Source organism: Topomyia yanbarensis, chromosome 2 (assembly GCF_030247195.1).
Source record: "Topomyia yanbarensis strain Yona2022 chromosome 2, ASM3024719v1, whole genome shotgun sequence".
NCBI lineage: Eukaryota > Metazoa > Arthropoda > Insecta > Diptera > Culicidae > Topomyia > Topomyia yanbarensis.
Genome location: NC_080671.1, coordinates 454,347,418 through 454,374,537, shown reverse-complemented (window position 1 = coordinate 454,374,537; position 27,120 = coordinate 454,347,418). Strand labels below are relative to the sequence as shown.

The 27,120-nt window shown below is 38.3% G+C and overlaps 1 protein-coding gene across 7 annotated transcripts in view; it reads right to left on the bottom strand.

Moving 5' to 3' along the window:
* Positions 1 to 27,120, bottom strand: part of LOC131685859 (inverted formin-2) — a 231,775-nt gene that overhangs the window by 191,279 nt on the left and 13,376 nt on the right. For 4 of the 7 annotated variants that reach the window (XM_058969866.1, XM_058969863.1, XM_058969869.1 and 1 more), the window contains exon 2: positions 6,256 to 7,015. The gene's annotated coding sequence lies outside the window, so the exon portion shown is untranslated. The remainder of the gene's footprint in view (positions 1 to 6,255; positions 7,016 to 27,120) is intronic. The other 3 variants (XM_058969865.1, XM_058969867.1, XM_058969868.1) reach the window with 3 other exon arrangements.

Here is a 27,120-nt window from a genome sequence, read left to right as displayed (position 1 = left end):
ACCCGGGAACGGTAACGACCTTACAACTTCGTTAACGTTTGTTGCAGCTTCATGACAATATCCAGGCCTGCATACAACCAGTCAGGCACCCCTACGGTACTCGGGGACAACATTAAGGTCCATTCAGCTGAATGGCAATGACCATTCTGCGGTGCGCGACAGAAGGTCATTCGAGCTTGTAACGTAACAAGCACAATCTCTTTTCGGACGATCGCGGGAGAGATTGCTCGTCTGTCTGCCCATCTTTGGGAGACAATTCTTCGCAGCAGCGGAGACAAATCAGGTAGCACCTCAGTCTATTCACTAGATGAGGATACAGTTCAATTCGTAGGCTACACTGATACACAGCGCACAGTTTCGTCGTGAAGTTACCAGCAACTTAGCTCGCAAGGGTCAACAGATACAACTCAGACATGGTTCGCAAGCAAATCAGTTCAACAAGGTCACTACGAGAAGCGTACTGGATGGAAGATATTCACAATACATCATCATCGCCAAGCAGCGATCGCGAAGGCTATAGGGCCACTATTCGCGAGGAGCAGAATCATCCCAACAGTAGCAAAATACACCGCCGGACAGAATCCGGCCCTCACTCCAGACATGCAGTCAGCACAACGGACGAGGCAATCCAAAGCCCGGTGCCAAGGGCGACGCGGAGCACCCTCTTCTATGTTCCAGTGTACATCGTCATCGTTGAATACGTTATCAACCAGTCGGCGGCACTAGCCGCTGAATTGTCGAAATTAACGTCAGTCTGCCAGCAGCACAGGCCCGCTGAATGACACGAAGCATCTGTCGTCCCATCAGATCAACCCGTCCACACAGGCCGCCGAGTCCTCGGAAACAACACATTGTCAACAACTCATGTGGCAGATCACCTGTACCCGAACAGCGCCACTCCACCCCTCCATCATACACCATTGATGATGATGAACCGTTTATCAGCATACATCCTTCACAACGGTTGTCCGCAGATGGCCACATATCTGAAGTGGCTTCGAGGTTCCAGCAGCAAAGCAAGCGGAGGTGACATGGTTCTGATTGAAGTGATCAGAACTCCCACCTCAACGCTAACCCAAGTTAAGTATTCCTGTTATCGTAAATGCATCAGAAATGTATCCACTTTCCCTCACAGGCACTACTACAACGGGCTGGCGACATATCAGCAGATTATTTAACACAGCAATGGTCACATCATGAAATCATCAGACTACCAGATAACTGCAACTATAATCATCACGAGGGGTGGAGGAGGTCAAAGGAAGTAGAGCAGCACACCGTTTACCAGATGGACAAGGCTCTACATTCGTAACATGGAAACAGTAACAGAATCAGGATCAGGAGTGGTGGGACCAGCGGAGTCGTTCAGGTCTTATTTTATCGACGCCGGCTGCATAGCAGTTGACGGAGTCGAATTCAAGTCTCCCGTCCTCGACGCCCATGGTACACCACCGATCATCAAGCAACACGACACCATGCGGACACTCTCACGAATCGCAATGCATGGGAAGCAGCTTATGCGGCAAACTTTCTCTGGACCCAAAGGTTAAATGATAACATCATAGCAACCCAGTTTACAGCCAAAGGACTAAACAGCAACAGCGAAGGGTGATATCTTCAACAGCAGCAGACTCATAACCACTAATATTAGCAAATAAGAAGTGAAGTTATTAGCAGCATGTCTTAGTGTAGGACTGAATAGTACATAAGTACATCTCAGGGTCTATTGAAAGATCCGTCTTTCAAGGCGGGCGGTATGTTTGCGCCAGTCTTGGAATTGGATTCATACGAGGTAGTGAGACTTCACTGTCGTACATGACAGTTAGGTATCGCATAATGAACCAACGAGCTTAGGCGTTACGGAATAGTTTGTTGCGTTCACCGCTTATACTGCAGTCAGTTTTCTAGAAGATTCTCACTTCCTGAACAAAACAGTTGTGTTCATCTAAAAGTTGCAGCTACCTATATATAGTACAATTTACAATCAGAATAGTCCTTATTCATAGTTGGTCAGTATCAACTTGTAACAAACCTTATCAAACTACAAGTCATAATATAGAAGAAAATGAATTACATACAGAACAGTGCTACATTTTATATTGAACAGTTTGGCCTTATAATAAGTGCCTAGTTCTACTGAATAAACCTACAGAATTTATCTAAGTGATCGCGAGTTCTTACTGCACCGTGCACCGAACAGTTTTCCTAGTCATAAAAATCCGTCAGCTCTACAGACGTTGATGTGCGGAAACATTATCTACCCAGTAATTCCCAAATTGTTGGAAATCAATTGGTGAACGAGTTGGCTAGTCTAGGCGCTGCGACTGATTTCGTTGGTCCAGATACAAGTTTGATCACTGCTGATTAGTTGGATAAAGCACAAGATTCACTCTTGGGTTGCATATCAGTGTATTGCATCTTTTTTCTGATTCCCTGGCCATTTATGAACGCTGCTTATTTTGATTGAAGTTTTTACCATTGCTACTACGAGCAAATATAAGGCAAAAATACACCAAATGCTATAACTTTTGAAGTAGCGCTGGGAATATTATAATTTATACCTTTGAATATAAATATGTTTATTTTTTGAAAGATATGGGAAGCTAGGGCTTTGGAGTATTTTGTCACTTAAATCCAATATTTTTAATAACATTTCTGCTCTATGCTATGAAACATACTATGCTGCGAAACATACATTTGCAGTTTTTTAATGTGAAATAATATCAGAAATCAAACGGAACCATTAAGACCTAGGTCAGAATACAAGAAGTTGGGATTCTAGAACATTGGGTCTTTCCATCAATATTCATCATTTTTTTTACGCATGTATCTCTATTATTCTTCAATCAATATTGAGCCGGCACTCTGCTTCCTCATCTCGTGCAGATCAGAAGTCAGAAAATGCACCGCTTGGGAATATCAGGCAAATAAAAAAAATATTACCCACGCCACTCCGCTAAACGATAGAACACCAAATCCCGTTGCCGTCAACTGCGACTGAAATGAGTTAATCACAAAATAAATTTCGCCCATTACGTGAGGTGGAAGGTGGCCTACAGAAGTGTCAGACATACAACTACATCATACGAGGCAAGTAGGACTAAGAATGTTGAACGTTTTAACAGAGGCAGAAAACTTCGTAGCGAAGAACAACATGCAACACTACGTAAAATTTGATAACGTCAAAAATAAGATCTCCGTGGACCTTGATTTGGCGGAAATTCACCTACACGATTTTTCACCGTATACTAGCGCAGATTATATTAATAGATTCAAATCGAAGTAAGGAGAAGTTGAATCCATCACAAACGACACTTGGAGAAACTTTCTCCCTGACATTCTTGGCGGTGTTCGGGTGGTGCGCATGCGGCTCAACCAAAACATACCTTCTTACTTGACTTTCGAGAGCAGATCATCTCAAGTTGTAAACTACATCTATAGAGCGCTAAGCACATACCTTGGGCAGATGCTGATACACTACAGACAGCCAGACAAACTATATTCTACGGCATCCCTAAACCAATAGCTAACAGGGAACCCTAAGGAAGTAACAAATAAAAAGAAGACGGCTATACCAGGGTTACTCGAAAAAATAAAAAGGACCAAACATCTCGCAGTGAAAACTAAAGCTGCTCTAGCGACAACGACATGGATGCAAACACGAGCGAGGGAGAAGGTCAACAAGCAACAGATGGCAAAGCGGACCATGCTTCTTCGCCGCCCAAAAATATACACGCGAAGGGGAAATCAGTGCACCCGGGATAGACGCCAGTAACAATTTTCGGCTCATTTTGTTTTTCATAAATTGTAATTTTTATTTTTGAAATTTATATTGTTGCCAATTCTTATGCATAAATGTCTGGGCAATCAATTTTGCTTCGATTCCTCTTTTTGTCCGTGTATGTTTTCGATTCTGACTGTAAAACTTAGAAACAACCTGAATCCGGGAAATTAATGTTTCTTATATAAAAAGTCCAAAGATTCTATAGAGCGTAGAAGGATTGATCACAAGAAACATTTTATTCCGTTTTATTCCAATTGTTCACAGAACTTTCGGTTGATGGCTGAATACTGCTGATCAAAAGTCTTAATTATTATGTTAAAAGGTCTAGGAAATCGATTGCAGATAGTCCGCACGGAACGTCCTTTCTACTCTTATTCTCCCCACAATTCAAGTTTGTAGTTGAGAATCTCGGAAGAAGGCTAATTGCGGACAATTCAAAGTAGAAGTTCTTTTATACAGAATACCAAGGAATCAATTACCGATAGTTACAATAATCGCACAAAATAGTCTTTCCCATTTCACCTCAACCTCATCGTTACCAAATATTTCGAACGGCATATCAAAAGCTGAATCGTCAAAAATTTCTGAAAATTTGTTTTTTATGTGCAAATAAAAAAACTCGCTCGCGTGAAAATAACATAAGTAAACCTACTTTTTGTCAGCCACATTCAGCTTGATTCAGAGGTTAAGAGTCATTTTAAGTGCAAACTTGTATTAGGGAAATAATGAGGGTGAAATGGGTTCACACGTTTCATGTGACCATTCAGACCATTCGATTCTCTTAATTTTTTACATAAAAGATATTACCTTCAGTCAGCCACGTTAAGCCTCTTTCCGAGCACTAGAGCTAGGTTAAGGTTCAAAGGAACACTGTGTGAAGAAAAATTATTGGGTAGCTTCAGTCAATTACCTGGATTTTTTACATAAGAGAACTGTTTTTGGTTAGCCTCACTCAGCCTTGTCCGAAATGTTGAACTTCAAATTTCAATTAAGGGAAGAATTGGGATAAACCGGGTACATACGTTTCATGCGGTCGTTCTAACTATCTTCAATCGATTTCCTGGAATTTTTAATATACTTACTTTTAAATTCTGACTTTATTAGGCCTATTAGGATTTCTTCTAATTAATATATTCAATCTTGAATATAAACATAAACGATAGAGGGAATTGGGGCAAGACAAGCATGAAATCGTGATGTGCGGTCGTTGTAAATAATAGTAATAAAACACACTCTTTATCTAGCCTTTTCAGCAAAAATCTGTCTTTGGTGTATTATTACCCACTGTACAATGTTTCCATTTTTATTAGTAAATCATAACAATTGTTGCAAATGTTTATTGCATCCCTGCTCGTAGGGGGTTGAAAACACTAGGACAGCCAGAATCAACATCCCAGTGATTACCGCCTTGAGAACTTTATTTGTAAAACTTGTAAACTTCAAGTGTTTGGATCGAAACTAATAATGATAAAATTAATATTTTAAAATATGATGTTACCTGATGCTCGTAGGTAACGTAAGTTGTCTTAGTGTGATTATGAACGATGAGATCGAGCAGTATAAGGCAACTCGACCTCAACAACTCTCAGTCCGAAAGTAGGCATAATGAGACTTAGTAATGACTCGTACATTGTGCATTTATGAACATATAAAATTTAGTTTTTGGACAACAAGTACTAGCTATGTTTTAAAGAAAACATCAAAATCTATAGAAAGAAGTTCAACATTGAAATCGTTACGATGCATATAATTCAGCTGTTGCCTTCTGTTCAAAGATAGCTGATCCTGATTTAAGCCCAGACCTAGAAAAGACTCCGGATCCGCACCCAGCCCCGGGTCTACAATGACCAGCTTTGGAAGTGAAACGGCCACAATTGGACGCTTGGATTTAGCCTTTCTTTGATGGTTGTCAGGCATTCGATTTTGCTTCACAGAGACGATGTCGAATAGTTCGAGAACTCAGATAGAACTGCAAGCATTGTTTAACATATTGGGTGGCATCAGTTGCAGCTTTTCGGGGATAATCTTTAGCGATCTGAAGTTTTGCTTAATCCCCGTTTTCCGGCAATATTCGTTCCATGCAACAAAACCAAAATTTCCCAGCAGAGTCAATAATAATATGAGGTATCAGCAGAACATTCAAATGTTGTGTTATTATAAATATAGGTTCACTGCAGATTTCTCTACAAAAATTAGTCGGCGCCAGGTGATTGAATGAGACGGACAAAGTTCTTGTTCGCGAGAATGTACATAAAGACCGGTTTACCGAGAAGCTAATTATTGCGGCCAGCTGTTGAATCGTCGATTCTCTTGAACGTCAATAATTTTTAATAATTAGAAAAGAACCTACATATATGACATGGTGACATTGAACCTTAATTTCCCCAAAACAGATTCAATAAGGCTATGGACCAAATGAGGTTCCAAATGATAGAACGTAAATGAAAAATCAATTAAAATAACAAACTTACCTTCAATGGTTGATTCCACGCATAGGTTTTCGTAGGCTGCTTCGAATGCTTCTCACATCAATACTAGACACCAGGCAGCTCTGATCAGCTCAAACCAAATGTTTAGTTATTGACCAGTCCTGGGCGATGGATCGGCCGAACATCAATGGCCACTAGATTTATCCTGGGCACACTATTTTGCTCGTTTAAACAATGGAACGGAAAAACGCCACTGCACTGCACTGCACTTTTTATGCGAGACCTTCGCACGGGGCTTCTTCTGTCTGGCTTCGAACGTACTATCGGTTGTATATTCCTTATGCGTTTTTTTAGCGCGCTTTCCAAATATAGAACGATAATTCTTAATTAAACACCAGAGCTAAAAAATCAAGAGTGTAGATAAACAACAATTAAGCAAAACAAACAGGCACTCGAGGAATTCTTCTTGCACGAACCACAACCGCTGTTTTTTTGTTCTATGTCACATTTTTTCGCGAAACTACTTTCGTGTGAGAGAGGAGTGGGGCATGTCTTAGCCCTGGTTGCTCCATAGAGCTACGGCTTACGGATGTTGAGTGGCTCGTGGCCAGTGTTTTGCGTCGTCGGTAGGGGGGCGGGGAGATGGATGAAGGATCACGCAATCACGTTGGCGGCAGGCAGTGGCTCTCCCTGATCGGTCCAGTGAACGGTCAGTTCGGCGGCCGGCGTTGACGCGCCGGGTTTATTGTTCTGCGTCCGCTGCACTGTCGCACTTTCGGCGACAATCTGGCGGTCAAAGATCCTGAAAAGATATATGGAGAGTGATAGAGCTGTTAACAAATTTGCACAGTTGTGACAGACAGGCGAAGGCAGTTAGTTTTAAGTTTTAGTGTGAATTACGACACATTGTGGCCAGTTGGGATCGTTAAAGTATTTAGCATTTCAGGATTTATGGCTTGTTTATACAATGGTTAAACTGTGCCGCTGTTGTGGGGATTTTTTTTCGAGTTGCTCACCAACGTCTCTATCATTAATATTCAAAATATTCTTATGAGTAAGTCGAACAGTTCTCCCAAATTTTTTGAAATGATATCTTTCACCAATTCCCGCTTTTCATTCAATCATTCCCTAGATCTGAAAACAAAGAAAATGACCACAAAGATAAGACAAACCAAAGCAGACATAAACATTCCACACAACGTCCGTCTAGTTCAGCTCGCGTGCGTGCGTTCGTGCTCACGAGAATGTGTCTGGTCCCCTAGTTATTCGATGACCTAAAAGCGTCATCGATATGATTATCACGTAGTAAATGGTTGTAGTTTTATGATCAACCCACAATTAAAGACATCGTGCGCTCTTGCATGTGTACCTACTGCCGTCCATCCCGTCCAAATTACGCCGGATAATGGATTTGGTAGAATCAAGTTCCCAGTTCTGTCATATCATACACTGAAACCACTTAGTGTTTTACAATCGGAGATACCCCACTCCGATCGCTAAGCCGCTGGGATGCGAGTCATTTGCTCGATTTTATGATCAATCGCCTTAATTCCGATGAGTTGAATTGTGCATATTTAGGGGTTTACGACCACTCGGCTGGCGCTCGATAAAGTTCTTTTGTGGTATTAAACAGCTGGAGCTTAGCAGAATAATAGCATTTGAGTGAGGTCTGTGTAGAATAAGTTTTCGTTGATGGCAGAACATCTCAATCAATATTCCAGAAGGCGGTCCCATTTACGGTTTGTCAATCGATGGTGTTGCCTTAATTGAAAGGGAATGTGGACATAAGGTAGAATTAACTGTATGCCAATTTTTAACGTGTTTGTTTATTTCTCCGACATCGCACGCATTGTTAAATTAAAATGCTTTTCGCGGCGGTGGGGGGAAAAGGGATCAACATTTCGACGAATCCTGCAAAATTCCATCCACTTTTAAGACGCCCATTAGCTGCGGATCTAGCATAAGAACTGGCAGCAAATTACTGACACTATTTTTTGATGATTCAAAATCCGAACACTCATTTTTGTTCATTAAATCGTATAAACGCCAAATTGTGTTAACAAGACTCGGTAGTTTTTGAAGATAGCTATAAAATATTTCAACTGCGACGTTGCCCTGCACCGTACAAATATTATATTATTTCCGAGAAACTCGAAACAAAAATCGATGTTATTGGCGAAAATGGCAAATACACTCATAATCTCTCCCATTCCAAACGCACAAACGCTCGCGGCCTTCACGACAATACAAACCGATCACAAACGCGAGCATGCAATTGCAATCCACATGCTTACGCCCATGATCTCACCAACATTAAAACTCCCCGGTAATTACGTGGGCGTTTTAGCACCTATAAATTTATAGGTCTTAAGTATTAACCCATTGCTCGCGCTATCATGAATCGGTCACGGCCGGAAGTCTCTACCCTCGGTCCTAGCAGCCTAGGACCATGCCTTCAGTTGAACCAATCAAAAAATGACGCTCATACTCACCAGACAACACGCTCAATGGCGAAATGACTGGGAACTCTAGTGATATGGGGGAGCTTACTCCTTTCTAACTTGTGTACTACACAATAAAAATTATGCATCTGATTCAGGGTCCGCGTGATCCTTCAAAATTTCAAGCGAGTATGCGACTGGCCACACGATTATAAAAACTAATTTATGCACGCGAAGTTACGTACACACTAGCGCAAGCGACAAACACGTTAACATACAAATGCTCGGGCCCTTCGCGACCACCCATGCACACATACGCTCGCGATCTCGCAAACAGGATAACACCTCGGTGACTAAGTGAACAGGCGGTATCATCAATAAGCCTACAAACGCCCATGTTCGCGTGATCATGAATCGGTTACTTCCGGAAGTCGCTACTCTCGGACCTAGCAACCTAAGTTCATGCCTTCACTGGGACCAATAAAAAATGATACTCATATTCACTAGACAACACATTCCATGGTGACATGACTGGGAACTGTAGTGATATAGAAGAACTCACTCTCTTCTAGCATGTGAACCGTACACCGAAAATTAAGCATCGGATTCATCCAAGAACACACGCAAATATACGAATTAACACGGTTATAAACCCGAATTTATACACGCGAAGTATAAACGCTCGAGCCCTCCGCGATGATATACGCGATCGTGAAGTCCTTATCCCCGCACATATCTGAACCGTACAATGCATATCACATTCAGATCAACAGCCCACTGATATTGGCCTTAAGCAGTGTTTTTGTGGTTGATATTTCCTGCCTCGTCTGAAATTGTAGTGAGTGACTCTCACGGGGATCCCTGCCGACACCCTAGCTCTATAGCTACAGTAGGACAACTTTCGAAAAACAATAAAAGTTTTTCATCAAATTAGTTTTTTGACCAGTGACTAATTCTTATTTTTTCCTGAAAATTATCGGGATAGGGACTAGCCTCCTTTGGTTACATACCTGCGGTAAATGGTTCATGATGGAATTTTTTTCTGGAATGAGATTATTTTGACATTCGAACCAATTGCATTCGGACCGTAATGCGACCGTGTATTCAACAGATTCAGGGATACTCTTTCTTCCGAATCTTTTCTTTTCTTAGAGCACAATCTCTCCGCGGATGCGCTATCGATTGGTCGTGGAGTGACCATCAGGCATAGCTTTCTGGTTAGGTTAGTCGAAGTCGAGAAGGAATTTTTATCATCAATGCAATGTATTCGATGGGAAGTTTCATAATAGCATGATTCTCATCTTCTACCATGACCAGTAGAATCATACGAGTCTAACATTTAAAGAGTGTTACGATCAAAAATTGGTCAAACGATAATATGTGCAAATTGGTGAACCTGGTGGTTTAAAAATTTATCAAGTTTCTTTTGCAAGTTTTATTAATACAGGCATTTTTCCTCAAGAGGCAACTGACGTTTTTCCAGGCACTCCCGCTTATAAATTTTCTGATCTATGGTCCATTTGTCCCGATGTCGCTTTTCAAGCCACAGGAACAAATGGCTTGCCACACGAGATTTTTTTTCGAGCTTCAACAACTGCCTATAATATCCCTGTTCAGGAAGCTGTTTAAAGTCTGCCTTGACGTAGGTTGCGTTATCCTGTACCATACAATCAAACTTCGTCAGCATGTACCACCACCTTCTTGTAAGCAGTCTTCTCATGAACATCGACAAATTTGCACCCGTATACAAAACTTCGTGCACGCGTTCAACCTCAAACATGCTTTGCCTTTGTGTACAGGTTCGCATCGAACACCGAACCCAAGCGAACGATGTGCAAACTTAGGTTTAAACACCGTGTACGTACACCGTGTGCGTACATAAGAAAGGCACACACAAAACAGAATGAGTCAATGCTAGTGATGATGGATGAGAGAAAGAGAAAACTAGTATCAAGAACCTGTGTGTACGAACACCGGGTACGTACATGAGGGTCGGTTGTGCAGACGAACATGTGCTCGTGTTTTGGTACGCATTAGCGCGTTCGAGTTTGCACACGAGATGATGGTATAGGATGAACACAGAACTAGAGCGAACATGGTGTTCGATGTTCATTTGGAAAGACTGCTTGTAAGTCGACAGTCCGCCTAATTTTTAGCTCAATGTAGACGACACTCCCAACATGCTTGCCATATCTCGGATGGAGATGTTGGTATTTCGAGTGAAACAGCTGGCCATGCTTTTTGTCGTTTTTGTTACCTTCGTTTCGTGCAGTGGCGTAGTCAGAGGGGGGGATACAAAATAATTTTAAAAGCATGTTGTCTGATCACTACATTGAGAACTGATTGTTTTAGGCATCATGAGGACGTTTGAAAAATTAAGGGGGTGGGTTCTTGCAAGTGATCTCTTAGTCGAGATCCTATTGCTATCAAATTACATCAATGTCAAATAAAATAATTGCCTGAATTATTATGAGCTCCTTTTTGAAAAGTTTTTTTTTTATTTCATTTATTTGACACGGCTCATATCGGAAGCTTAATGGAGCCGTGGATTTTTTTGAAAAGATGTTCCGAAATATGAATTAGGGACATTTTTTCGAAAGGGAAGCTAATTTTGAATATGTTGAAATTGTCTATAAAACATATACTTGCTCACCGAAAAATTGCATACATTTAAATATTTGCTGAAAATGTATTTTTTTATTGAGAATGCGAAAAGTTGAGCCAAGAATTTAATATGATTAATAAAGAGAATAGATGGAAAAGATGGAAAATGATGAAAAATGACGTTTTTCGTTTGTTTCTAACATGTCAGGGTAGGTTTTTATGAGCATTTTATTTTTGTTGTATTAGCAATTTTATGATGTGTGGGGCGAGCGTAGCGTAGTTGGTAAATCTTGATTGCCTTGTGCGCAGCTCATCTAGGTTCGATTCCTATCCCCGTACATATGATTAGAAATTTTTCCAAAGAGATTGTTCTATCCCGAAAAGAGGCGTGTTACCTTAGGGTTAAAATATCTACAATCAAAGCACAATTCGTATTAATTAAAAATTTCAAAATATTCCAAGTTGGTGGCTATTAATGGTGTATATTTGAGTACTGAATTAAACGGCATAATAAAGTTGCAAATAATAGTAGTAGTTTTCAAGTTGTGAGCTTTAATAGTGAAAAAAGTCCAAAAAAAAATGCTAGGATTTTTTATACGTTCACTATCACATCCATTCTAAAATTTGGATGTTTAGCATCGTTCACGAATTTTACAACCTTCAACAGCACATATTCGGATAAAATAATTTTGGTAGGTAATCCTCCTTGTAGAATAGAGAATTTAGTAGTTATGGAAAAATTTAGTTAATGTCTTCAGCAAAGTTCTCTAAAATGCTATTGCAAACAACTTTCTTGAAAACATGAATAGAGTATAGTGGGGTTAAGTAGGAAAGTTTTCTTTGTCGAGCTCGTGCAATAGTATTTTTGCACTGATTTTGACAAACAAGCACTCTGTGAAAAGGTTATACATCTGACAACGTTTTGGTAATAATGATTTTATGCCCGTCTAAATTTTTTTTTGAGATAAACCCAATAACGCGAGGGTAGTTTTTTCGATGTTTTTAAAATTCTTTAAAAAAAAATCTGGGGGTACGATGGATCACTATACTCGGGGTTAAATAAAACAATGCCCACGCCTAGAAAATCAGGAGTTTAACTGTTATTTGAAGAGTATGAATACTGCAGATTATTTAAAAATTTAAAACAAGAATAATAAATGACGTTATTCAGATAAGAAAAGGAGGAAATAACAAAGAATGTGAAAAATCATGAAACCGCGGAAGAAAATGTTGAAAAAACATCTTTTTTCATTATGCAACATTAATTCCCAAAAGGGAAAATTGGATTAATTCAATTTGCGCATTAAGGGCACAAAACCTAACTTAATTCAAGTTCCATTTTAATTTGCTTCGAATTCATCTCGCCAGTAACTAGCACCAACTGGGTTAGACTAGTTAGACGATGTATCTAAACTAGTATCCAAATTAGCACTAGTTAGACATAGCAGCAGTTTTTTTCTGCAGCTGCGTCTGGCGTTGTACTTGCGAATGATTTGTCCTCGTCGTCGCTAGAGTACGGAGTTGAAGTTGTGCACTCCGGCTCACGTGGTAGCTAAGCTGTGCAAGGATAACGTTTTCGCTTCGGAGTATTTTTTTGGATTCCTTTTCCTTCTCTTTTTCATCATGTTTTTTCGATTATCTACTTCAATAATACCTTAAATAGTTATATTGTTAACTCACGTAAAATATCCGATGCGCTTTCATTGATTAGCGAGCACACGAGCACGTAATGTTTCGAACGGAACCTTGAATTGTTTAGAGGCTGATCGAATACTGGCGCCATCTTGAACAGATGCAATTGCGTTCTTTGTGTTTTCTTCACTTCATTTTGGCGTATTTCGCACAAAATTACGCATCATTTTCTTGTCAATATAATTCAAATTTATATTACAGTAGTGGTCTATAGTGTCCCCAAACGGCTGACCTATCGTGCACCCAAGCATATGTTTAATGTTGATGTCCACATTTTTTTCAAAAACAAAATTATCGAAAAACCGACACAAACGTTCATCATTCATTTTTACGCAAGGAAAACCTTACTTGACATTTTTTACATTGATTAAATGTACTGTATTGAAGGCGAAAAATAATGCGTTTTCGCAGAACAACACGCAAAAATATAAACTGTAACTAATACCGCTGATCCCCCGATCAGAAACACATAACAGAAATGTTTCAAAATTACATCTCGCGTTGTTACTTGTTATAAATTTTTGTTATTTTAACTACTAACGAGACCTAATTTATAACACAATGTGTTACAAAAATTGTGTTCTGTTATAATCTTGTTACTTCATTCTGATCGGGCCACGGTAACAGCCGAAATGACAGTCGTCAACGATGTTAGCTAGCATGTATCTAATTCATGCTACACGAGCGACTTCTGCAATAACATATCAAAGATAATGCCCTATACCTATTGTACCCCCATTCCTATACCTGTTAAACCCCATTCTTCTCTACTCCGTATATTTAGAGTATCGAAATATATTAGACTATATGTGAAATAAAACCTATAAAACAAGTTATTCTGATATTACTGTATTTGATAAGTTTTTCTGCTGTTTATAAACAATAAAATTCACATTCTATTCAAGATATGAGCCTCTGATGTGTACAATAAAAATTATATAGAAGAGATCTGGCTATAAGAAAACTTCCTAAACATCGTTATATATCTCGATATGCTGCACTCATGTAGCCCTCATATTTACAACGAAGTTATTTAAAATGACGTTGACAACAACTTTGCTAAAAACACCAAGTCGCTTACTATTTTTAGTCAATTCTTACTTCTAGGAGAATTTATCACTAAAATTATTATATCAAAAGTTATCAAAAGTTAAGCTTTTCTTATGTTGGAATACTTCTGCGAAGTTATAAAACCTTCAAAGTTGATGGTTTCAACATTATGTGATTTTGACCGTTGGGAAAGTTTTTAAACAATTCCACTCTAAAAGCGACTTTATTAAAATATTTTTCAGAAGAATAATCTATGGAGGTTCGACAGCAGTTCCGTATTGATTCTACTTGTTTGTAGATTGGAATTGCATCTGTTAGGCTACTTATGTTTCTGATCTTTTATTAAATTTTAGCATTTTCGAAAAATCAACAGTTTTCATCAACCCCCTTGCCTAAGCCGAATTTTAGGCCATTAATTTGACCACATTTTGCTCTGTTGCTCCTCTTTCAATTGCCATTATCACCACTGAAGAGCAAATGTCATAATTAAGCAGTAGGCATGATACTACACACTGAGAGTGGGAGAAACGCGATTCTGGTCTATGCGGTACGAAACGAAACGAATAACTCTTCCTTATTCTCTCAATGATACGAAACGAAACGAAATTTCATTACTAAATGTTGTTCGCAACACGAAATTTTATATTGACGAAAACATTTGCGAACAATTGCGAACTTTTTCAAAAATCTTTTGATGCAAGAAAAGTTAATTATTTTAAATACTTTTTTTATAGTAGAAGGTGTCCAATTATGAAAAAATATGTGTAACTCATGATAAGTCATCGGAGATTAAACACATTTTTCAAAAATGTGTGACTGCATATTTGTAAAAATAGTCAGGAAAGCCATATACATTATTAGCGAAATTATTTTTCTAGTTAGCTCAAGACATACTGGACCACAGAAGCAATCTAGCAAAAGAAAATTATAACTAATATAGCTTGCTTTCTAGCGAATTTCGAACGTCGATTATAGAAGTTTTAACCATACTCATTCCATACCATTTTGCGGGTTAGAAAAATTTCTAACCTTATGTGTGGGGATGAGACACGAGCACAGGTGAGCTGCTTATACGGCCAACTAAGCTATGCCTGCCCAGATCTAAGCCTTCTTTGAGGCTCATGATTTATTTATTTCAAACTTATGCTCGTCTACCTGACGAAAATTAATTTAATGACGGAACAAGTATTCATTATCGGGTAATAATTGTAAGATTAGAAATAATCTACCTTTTCCGCTCATTATAACTCCAAATGCCCAAAATGAAATTTCTTAGGATAAAAAGAATAGATTTGAAGAGCATTTTGTGTAAAATTTTTACTGGAACTTCTATTACAGTCACAACGAGATTTAGAAATAGAGGCTTCCGAAAAATTATTTCACTATGTGGACACATCTTTTCCGAAAACAGCAAATATGTATCATTCATTATTCTAGTCTTTTCTAGGCTCATTTAGGTCACTGAGCATAAAAAAAATTATTTCGTGATATGCAATTTCATTCTTCCTTTAGTTATTGGTCAATTTCTCGTGTGAAAATTTCCCGATCAATACAATCAATAAACTGTTCAAAGGATGTTGTTCCCTTCCCCAAAAATATAAAATACTAGCTAATATCCATCGCGCGTTGCTGCGATTTTCAACGAAATAGGTGGAAAACACAATTTGTTCCAAAGCGCCATCTGGCGGGCATATAATCTTCATCTAATAGCACACAAACACGCCCCATAACAAACACCTACTGTGTTTAAATTTTTACGGAAATCGGTTAAGCCGTTTGGGAGTCTATAAATCATATACATACAAACTTTGACTTTTATATATATATATATATATATATATATATATATATATATATATATATATATATATATATATATATATATATATATATATATATATATATATATATATATATATATATATATATATATATATATATATATATATATATATATATATATATATATATATATATATATATATATATATATATATATATATATATATATATATATATATATATATATATATATATAGATAGATAGATAGATAGATAGATATGTTAATCGCATGTAAGGTGACCAAAGTCGAAATAAAAAAAATAATGGTCAAAAATTAAACTTTTTACTATTTAATCGCGTGAAACGTTTATACATTTATTTTTGACTTACCCGCGTTTCACATTTTTGGAAAGGGTAGTACCTTTCGAACTGTGAGTCTATTTCATCGGATTTTTTTTACGAAATATTGACGAATAAATGCAAAGACTACCCACAGCTTTTCGAAAAAATCTCGATTTCACCTGGAAAGTCAATTTAGAAAACAATATTTCTTAGCTTAGCTTACCCCAAAATTTGTAAATTAGTTCATCTGGAGCAGATATCTCAATTACCTTTGAATAAGCCGTTAACGCTCGAAATGAACGACTTTTCTCTGCGATGGAATTGTATAAAATGAATCCATTTCTCATTAGTGCACCATGCGGGTGACATATCAGGTAAACTGCTGCATCGATCAGTTATCGGAATCTGTGCAGTCATCGTAAGTCGGCTAATGAGAATAACTCTTGATGCATCGTTTCATTTTTCAATAGATAAATCGTTATCATTTTTGTGTAAAATCCATTTAATCAAGAAACAGTTACAAAGCTCTAAAATTATTTGACTTATGATAAATTTCGAAAAGTTTCGCAAACTTTGCGAAACAGGCATAAACAATTCGCAAAATTTTGGCGAAATTTGCGAATTTAAACGAAATTTTCGAATTTAAGCGAAAGTTTGCGAAAAATTTCGCTTCGTTTCGTTCCGACAATTTGCGAAAAAATCAATTTTCGCCCACCCTTACTACACACATACATCCTTAAAATGAGGGGTGCGCAGATTCCTTAAGTCACGATGAAAAAAACGCATCATGTTGAAGTTGACCAATTTTTGATCGTAACACCCTGTATGAACCACCGCACAAAGGAGTATTTGACCCATAAAGCTGCCCAAAAGCGAAAACTCCAAACTCGTGCAGTAGCTTCTATACCAACATGACTGGTTTCCTGGATAGCTACTACACAATTTGGAAGCCCTGTTTGATTTATTTATTTCATTTACAACCAGAATGAGCTGTCAGAATTAGAATAAAATAAAAGCGATGAATTCTCGTCAAAAAAGTCAAGATATTTACTCTTATTTATCTAAGAACCAGTATTATCTATCGCCTAGTCCTAAAGTATCTGCTGAATCCATTGGTATGTATATTCGAAAATCGAAATTAATCACATATTACAATAAATTTGACAGTTATAATCGAGCACAATATTTCCTTAATATGTTGGTATTATAAAGTGATATTTATTTATGTTCTCACCATTTTTCACCTCAAATTTCAATATAATTTGATATATCAGTTCCAGTAAGTGAATCAAGAGTAAAATGGCTGCCACTTTCTGCCATTTTGTGTTTAATAGGCCTTTTACGAAACGATGTATTATTCAGTTTCATATAATTTATTTACGCGATTTTATAATTGATTGCTTTTTAAGTTTTTTAAACAATTAGTCTACTTTCAGATTATATCTGTTTATTCCAAATATTGTAAAAGATACAACGTTTTGAACGAAATAGACGGAACACGAATCACGCGCAACAAAACGGTCTCTTTTGCTCGAAACGACGCTTTCGAATAATTCGGGCACTGTTACCGAAAGTTGGAACCGCACTTTAAGAGGCATACAAACATAATTACAATATAATTCCATATGAAAACTGCTTAGCACATCTTATTACACTGGTTTCCATTCATTACCGGATCTTCTTTCGTGGAGCAAATACGAATACTCTTCTGTGCACCGTGGTCCCAACTAGAAACCAAAATACAGATTTTACATCTAGCATTAGAAATACTACTAATAGTTGATAATCGTCAAATGTGGAAAAGAATGAAAATGTGAAAATGAACACTCAGGGTTATTTCTGATTATGATGTTGAATTTGACACTCATAAAATGACAATGTACTGGGTACTGGTACGTGGTATTGAATAAGCATTACTGATGACTTTGACTTGTCGCAAATTGCAACTAGGTTTAACCAATTGTTCTAGATTTGAAAAACATTTATACCAAATGATGAGGATTGAACAGTTTGTAATTTCATTTGCTTTTTCTAATGCCTTGTTTCAAACAGACCGTTTGAAAAGCATTTCCCACCTTATTAATTATGTTTGAAAATTTTCAAAAAATGAATTGGATACATTTTTCAGTTTTACATATCTCCTTCAGCTATTGGCCAACATTGTCAAGCCGCAATGTGCCCTTTGTAAGTTATTGTGTCGAAGATTTTATTGGAATGTTTCAAATTTTGATTAATGTATGTTATGCTTGAATTGATGATTGTTCAATAATCTAGGTTAGGTATCGGTTTTTCAATCTTCAGTTAGTGATAACTTTCCCTTTTCTCTTCTCTTCCGACTTCTTTCTTCTGCCAAAGCTTCGGTTCTTCGGACTACGGAGCTCTGACTTACAAAACACTAAAGATTCATAACCTACAAAATCAATGTAAAACGTAGTAAAATTTCAACTGTATGATTGCTATGAAACTGATTTTAACATGAATGAGAAAAAACCATCGTACGATCTACCTAGGAATGCCATACTTTCAACAACCTTAACGCACCCAAGTTAACCAATTTGTCTCCATTCATCCAGCATCAAGGGCACCCGAACCAATCCCGATTCTTTGGTTTCCTGTTCTCCACCGGACGGCATATGGTCAACACCTGTTGCTCCAGTCGCAACTGGATTATCAATTACGCTTTATCAGTTCGCCGACAGCCCATTCATCAAAGAAAAGGCCGTCTAGTGAGTGCCGGCAAGTTCGTCTTGCACTCCCGCTTTCAACTCTATACACAGTAACAGTACAGTAGTTATTATCCTTGGCTGGCGTTTGCAATCCAGTCGCTTTTCAGTGTCTCTTTAATTGCTCCTGTCAGATCGAAACACTTTTCCGTGCAATCACTTTGTTTGTTCAGCATCGGTCGAGACTAGCCGAACAGGTTCCAAAACAATACACTCGCTTGTCCTGTGGCGGCGGCAATCCGACCGCGGCAGCGCGTTATCGAGTCGACGGAAAAATGTCATTTTCATTAACACTCCTAAAAAGCCGAACGCTATTCCTTATCGCATCGCACCGCACCGCACCACACCGCTCCTGACGCCCTCGAAACCAAAGAGCAAATTAGCAACATTTTTTCGATATCTACCAAGCTCGTCACTGTGTTTTATTTTTAAATGATATTATAATCCCTCCGGTTTACCACGAGTGATCTTCCCACCGCAGACTTACGAACGCCATCACGCAACCGAAGGATGGTCCCAAGCGGTCGGTCAGTTTGCTGAACGACGTGGGTGCCTCCGTGTTGCTTGCCTGCGCGGAGGTAAACGTTTTAACCTCCGGACCGACCCTTTCGAACCGCACGCGGGAAAATTAGTGCCGATTACCACCTCGTTTCAATGGCGAACGATTCGAATGATTGGACTCGTTCGATTGAGCTTTTCTTTTGCGGTGCTGTCTGTGGTTTTCGGTGCTGTGGATATTAAGCCTATCATTTTCGCAGGATTAATAATGTTGGAATGCTAAGGCCATGTTTTCGACACGACCTGTAATGACGATGGTATGGCATCGGGGACCTGCTATGTATTACGCTGTGTTCCAAATAGTTTGTGCTGTACGTCATCGCTGAGAACTTCAGAATGCATACGTCGCTGATTCTTAGGGATGCATAGGTTTGCCGTTTTAGGTAAAGATGCATTTAGAAATACGTACATAGTAGAACATGGGAAGCACTTCTAGATCAATTCCACCTAGTCTGAGAAAAAAAGAATAAAATTTGCACTTTTCGATCGATGACGTTTATGTAACGATTGACTTTCTTCCGCGGCCGAATGACAATCGACACGTCCCTTTAGTGGAAGCTTAAGCGCCGCTTCGAGTATCACTCGTTGAATAGGAGATCTCGTCATAACATTCCCCCATCCGTGAACCTAACTGATAATTCAGAGCAGCTTGAACTGGTCGTCTTGTGGATGGTCTTTGCAGGTTCCATGCCAGCGCCTGTCGAACTAGGCCATCCCGGCCCGGAAATACATTTTCAATCCGTCCTAGACTCCACTGGTTCCTCGGCGTTCCGCCAGCTACCAACACAAGATCGTTAATTTTCAGGTAATTAGTCTCCTGGCACCATTTGCTTCTCCGGGTGATTCCCGGTAGATACTCCTTCAGCCACCTCACCCAAAACCAGTTCGTGACGTGTTGGGTTAACTTCCAGCCGCTAAGACGGGTTGCGGTGTGATCCATACGCTCCGTCGAAAGAATCTTGATGCCGGTTGAGTTGCGAAGTGGTTGGACCTCATCGCTTCTTTGTCAGCCAATTCCCGTGGTATGAACGTAAGCGGCGTGGAGTTGATCATTCTTCCTGCTTCGCATAAAAATGTTTTCCAACTTCGTCGTCAGCTACTTTTACCGAAAGTACGTCTCTTCCACCGACTGGCTCTACAGTAGCCCTGAAACTGTCCACGTAATGCTTGTTCAGAAGAGCGGCTGAAGCTCGTGGGGACTCTCGGGTGCAGTTCTAGGCATTAAAATTCTTCACGAACTGGGCTGCAACAGGCGAGCTGGTTATTCCGAATGTTGTCCCTTACTCGAAATAGGAAACTATTGGGAAAGTTTGGGTTATCGGTGTTCCATAAAAACCCAGATTCGTAAGCGATCCCCGATTCTGTTCGCCGAGTTGTCTCCTACAGGATCCATCTCGCTAACTTTTCCTCCTGAGAATCTACTAAAGCTATTGAGGTTGCGACACTAGCATTCTTCAGTACGAAGTTACCACGAAGTTTCTCGATCATCTCACGGTCCGAATCAGACACTCCTCAACGTGAAATTTGACCACTGCTATTGCGGGTTAGCCACTTGCACGTGTATCCAGTTCACTGTAAGATCAACGATTCTTTATGGTCGTAAAGGACAAACATCTGCCCGATCGACTGATCTAGAAGAATATATAAGAAACCCTTATCAGTCACTTGTCGTGACTGTTCAGGCATATCCTAGATCCTAGACTTTTCCACCGTACGTCTAAGCTGCCTGCTTTAAACGGAGGGCTCGCGGACACACGATGACCGCCACTCCCAAGTGCGAAGCACGGTTTAATTATTTGACGCATTCTAGTCGTTCTACGCGTTGCGTTCGGAAACTACGCGTATAACTATTGTGAAATTAAACGCAACTATCTAATTATGTTTTGATATCGACCTTCATTCCCAACCTAAAATCCCGAAATTTGCCCTTTACTCCTTTTATCAGATTTGGGGCTATGGTAGCAGTTGTTTGAAAACATTAAAGAAAACTTTCTTTAATTCATATTGGGAATTTTAAAAAGTTTTGCTATTTTTTGAACGTTTGTTTTTAAGACGGCTTTACATATCATGATAGGGCCATTTTCTGAAAAGTTTAGAAGGTTAACCTTTTTTAGTACAAGTACTATGCTGGTTCTCTACCACCATAAATTACGTAACTCTTTTAGGGGGAGGTGATATGAAATATTAGGGATGGGAGTAAGCTAGAACGTTACGTGACATGTTTTACTGAAGAAAAAAAATCAAGGAATTCGTTACATAACAGCGAGAGAAAATTGAGACAATTTGTTGCATGGGGCAGGCGGGAGTCAATTTTGGGCATTTTTTGCGTCATGTAATTTGTGAATGGTCCTTGACATGATCCAGGAATAGTGGAAGATGGTAGATCTGGCCGTAACAGTTTCAAGCCTTCGGCATACCTTTAAAACAGCATAAGTTGCTTTCGGAGGAATTTTCTATCGTAGATTGGTCCGTTGACGATTCAAGATGTGATGAAGATCTTTATCATTTTAGCACATCCGCAAATCGCTTGCCAGACACATATTTTTCAGTTAATTTAGACAGTTTTTTCTTCTAATTACTGTACAGGTTCCTTACATGATTATTAGCCACTGTGTGCTGTTTGAACCTACGGTCCAGTCCTTTCTGAAATTCTAGAAACTTGAAGCGAAATGTTGAATTGCCACCTGAATTGGTACAATACCACCCTGGCCTTGTTGTGCCGCGCTTCCAGCCGCCACTATCATTCCGCTTGATTGGATGATGGTCCTTAAACCTCTTGATCGCATAGGATACGGATCAATACGCGATTCCGAGCTGCGCTGCACCGATCCATCGGTAACGGGCATTTTGATATTTTTTGCCCCGGTCAAAATAACATTGCACTATAAATTATTTTCAATTCAAAGTTCTGCTTTTTTACCCACGTGCTAAAAATGCACAAATAATTGGGTGTGTCGAATACAGTTTTCATTCGCAGTATGAGTCCTCCAAAACTCCGGGGTCTCATGCATGAAGACGGTACTGCACAAGGCGGCTTTAACCGTGTACATCAAAACCACTAAAAATCCAAGGGCGGAAGGTTTGTAGTCCTCACTTCCCCTAGTCTCAGTATGTCAACGAATTGAAATACGCATCGACCCCCGTCATTGAAATACATGACGGCAAAATTCAAACTTTAAGGGACCAGTTAGGCATTAAATTCTTTCAAATTCTCGGTATTTAATGGAATATTTTCGGCATTTATCCAAACAGGGTTGGAAATTCCTTTACCACATCTGGTTCGGATCTTCAGATTGAGCGTAACGTACGTAACGTTGTTCAGGCTAAAACGTACAAATCAATCAGCCTTCTGTCTTTGCTACTGGAAAGTATGGAAATGATATTGAACTCTTCATTAAAGGATTGAATCTGTTTGCAGGTCGGCACTGAATAATAAAGAGTTTGCTCATTAATCTGGGGAATCAATTTTTACGACGTTGCATCATCTTGCTAGAAACGTTTCGGTCTTCGTCGACACTGAGTGATCCTTCGACACTCCCTTTGAATCAATCCTGAATGAAATGCTTGTTACCTTCCTGTGACAGCGTCGTTTAGAAGCGATAACATAATAATGCCATCCATTAGAAGCTGCCTTCAAGGCAACATGCTGTCACCCCTTCTACGGTCCTCGATAGTGGACGACCTTCTCAAATATCTGAAAGGTCTGGGATTCGAAGTATCGAGTTATGCCAACGACATTATCGTCACTATAGGATGGAGTGACCAGAAAAAAATTACCCCCGTTGGCAAACCCCTTAGTCGGTTACTAGTCCCACCAGGAGTGTCTGCTCTAAATTTGAAACAAATCGGACAGCTCTAGCTACCGGTTCAATGTGGCTGAAGTTTGTTTAGGATTTTTCGACAATTTAGGCTCTCATTTTCGCCGCTAGGTGTCACTGTTTGCATCGTATTATCACTGCAAGTGAAGATAAAATAAGTAAGATAATTTAATTTGCTACAACTTTGTTGAAGACGTCAATCCGACTTTGTCAGAAAAAGTTATTGAGCTTTTAATGAAGTGATGCCTAAGTCAGTTTTGCATAGCGCCTAGCAGCGCAAGACAGTGTATCAGTACTAGATTCCCATGAACTATGAATTTATGTTAAATAATGGTTGGGTTTAGCTCATGAGTATATTAAGAAGAATAATAGTATAAAATACGAGTCATGCTCTATTTAGAAAATTTTAGTTCCACATATTACCACATAAAGGGGCGAGAGATTGAAATTAGGAGTTTTCTACAAAGATGTAGAACAGATATTTTACCGTATTTCTTCTGAACATGTCCATATGCTACCTCGCTTCCTTGAAAACATAGTGTTGGCGCTCTCTATACGGTCATAAGTGGAACTGAAATGTTCTTCCGAAAACATAACTCGAATGATGTACTAATATTCTACTGAACATTGTCATTCATCTAAACCTGACCATTATTTCACAAAAATGCATAGTTCGAACTGTTATGGAACAGGTATTTCAAAAGAACTACGGAGAGACCTTAAAATGCACGATGGCTTCCCGAAGGTATTGTAACCAAATATGACACAGAAGCCTTCAGTTACCAATGGTTAGAAATATTTCACTCCATTTGTAGCCCAATGTGAAAATATTTGTTCTTGTTTAGTGTTCTTCAGTCACGATATCCGCCAAGTCATAACCAAATCGATAACTTCAAGATATTGTTCATTAACCAAAAGTTGACTCGCGATTTTATTCATACATTCGGAACATCGTTCAGAGTTCGACTCGGCGACGTGTACTTCATGATTTACTACATCTTGTCCATGATCTGGTTTTCGTGGCTGTGAATTTGTACACAAAATCAAAGTAATCTGGATATTTTCTCGTAAACTATTTCACGAAACTCTGAATATTATTCATGGACTCCTTCAATCCTTGTGAACCAATTCATAAATCTTAATGTATTGGCCACGATTCAATATCCGTGCTCGTGGAATAGTTTACAATATCATAAAATATTATTCATGGATACGTGAACTGGTTCATTATTCTTAGTACAACAGTCACGACTGACCATGAGTGTCCGTGAAATAGTGCACAAAATAATAAGGTACTAGCTAATACCCATCGTGCGTTGCTACGATTTTCAACAAAATAGGAGAAAACACAATTTGTTCCGAAGCGCCATCTGGTGGACAGTTAATTTCCAACCAATAACACACAAACACGCTAATGTCAATGTTGTCGTATAGAGCATCGAAAATGATCGTAATTGTGGCATGACATTATTTTATTAGTCTACATTGAGATGCTTCAACGACAATAAGTCTGTTTTTACAATTTTTGATTTGATTTTTGTGAATCATTGACTACAGGATATTTATGATTGTTATAGTGGTTGCATAAAAAATAAAAGTGGATTTAAATTCTTTGATTAAAATCCTACAAAGTACATAGACGAATGCAGTCCAACTTTTTTCATATTTTTTTTAATTGCATCGTAATAAAAAATGACGCGGTGGGGGAAATTCGACCTCTAAATAGTGGGGTAAATCCGACCGTTTTTTTTTTTCTAAAAAAATATTCATTTATCAAATTGAAATATATTTTCATTATGATTATTTATTATTTTTTTTTGCACAATGGCTCATAATTACAAACGAACGACACAAAAACGTGATAAATATAGTATTCGTCGAGCAATTGCTCCGATGCAAATGGGAATATCTTTACGTACTACTGCTCTTGATTTTGACATTCTAAGATTGACATTGAATTCCATTTTATTCATGTTACAATTGAATAACATAACATTCGTTGATTTATCATTAAAAACCCTAAAATTTGGTAATATCTGTACTAAATCAACCAAATACATAGGCGGTCGGGTTCACCCCACCATTTTTGAAAACAGCCAAAATGAACTTTTTTGCAAAACGCTTGTAACTCAAAATTTTCCCAAGATAAGAATAAGATGCTATACATAGAAGGTTGCCCTGAAGTCTAACCTTTAATTTGGTATATAAAACGACTCAATGTAAAATGAGCATTTTACAGCCAAAACCATTTACTAGGTCGGATTTGCCCCACCTTACCCTATATATTGATTATTCATGTTTTCGTGAACTAGTTCATGATTCCTATTGTAATAGTCACGACGTATTGAGATCATTCATATAGTGAAATAGTTCACAAAATCATAAAATATTATTCATGGTTTCGTGAACTGGTTCATGATTTCTGTGTTCTCATTCTATCTTGTGTTCTTGTGATATTTAGAAGACAACCCTATTTATTTTCAATTTCATACAACTGAACATGGTCAACATTTGTAATAATATACAAAGAATCATTTTTGTCCCTTGAAATATCATATAGTTACGTCCAGCTGCTATCGACCAGTACTAGCAGTAGATATATAAAAACTATCGGGACCTCGAACGTTGTTATTCATTTGATAAACTGCAGTGAGCATAAAAATACATTAAACAGCCACAGACCGTGTTTGTGATATAGTTCACAATACAAGATACCGGACCAGAGCCGTCTTAAAACCATTCGGGGACCCCGGGGCACTACTGAGCTAAGGGGCCCCTATCATTGAATAGGTACACGGAAAGCCAAAAATCAGCTCTGCTGCTAATTCCAATTACTGTTTTTAGATTAGTTGATTTTAGGAAAAGATTCTAAAAAATAACAAACAATTTAGTTAAAATTCAGCTCAGATTTTTCTAAAAGATTTTTTGATTTCAGCAAAGTTGTTTAGTTAAATGAAATCCTAGACACAATACAGCAAAAGAAAAATTAAAAACGCTATTTGCATTTTCAACTACGTATGTAGTCAAAATCAGAAGTTAGAATGATGTTTTTAACTGCATAGTTCTTAAATACAGCAGTTTTTTTTTCTGAGCTGGAAATATTGGCTGGCAGAATCCAGCACGTAGGAAAACAACCATCTTTATTCGTTTTTGTAACTATAAAAATTGTTAAAAATAAAATAGTTGTTCATTAATGTAACGTCATTCATGTCAAGTATATCATACTGAAGTGATTCGTTGATTGCACCAACAAACTTGTTTCGAATATAAATACTGTTTTTGTTGATGTTATGAAACTTTAACTCAATTTATCTTGTGCTATGAGTAAGCAGAGTTAACGTGTAGTGTAAGGACAATGTTCCAGTGTTTACAAGTATACGCCAGTACAGTTTCAATTGTCGTTTAAATAGATTGAAAATTTGCTGCAGATTCAATGGTAAGTACTAAGATAATAGCGGAAGATTAAAAAAAACACAAATTTAGCCATTTCTTTAGCTGAAAAGTATACATCAGTTTGCTCGTTAAGTTTATTTTCTGAAAATGAGCTAACGTAGCGATTTGCTTCAGCTTTTGAAATATTTTGAAGTGCACTTAAACAAAATGGGAGTTGAAAACTGAATGAAAGCGGTTCGATAGCGTCCATACCTTTTGGGTTAAAACTAACTGTTGAAAACTAATGCCGCACAATCTTCGTCCGCGTTGTACTTCTCTATATTTGTGACGCTCACTCTAGTATTTTTCCAAGGAACTTCAACATATCCGAACGAGGTAAGCCAATGTTTCGAATTGTTGAATTTATACTGTTACTCCTTGAATAGTTCCGGAAATAATATATTTATATAGTTCATAAATTTAAGAGCGTAGTTGGCTCAAAACTGCAGTTAAAATGAATCAAT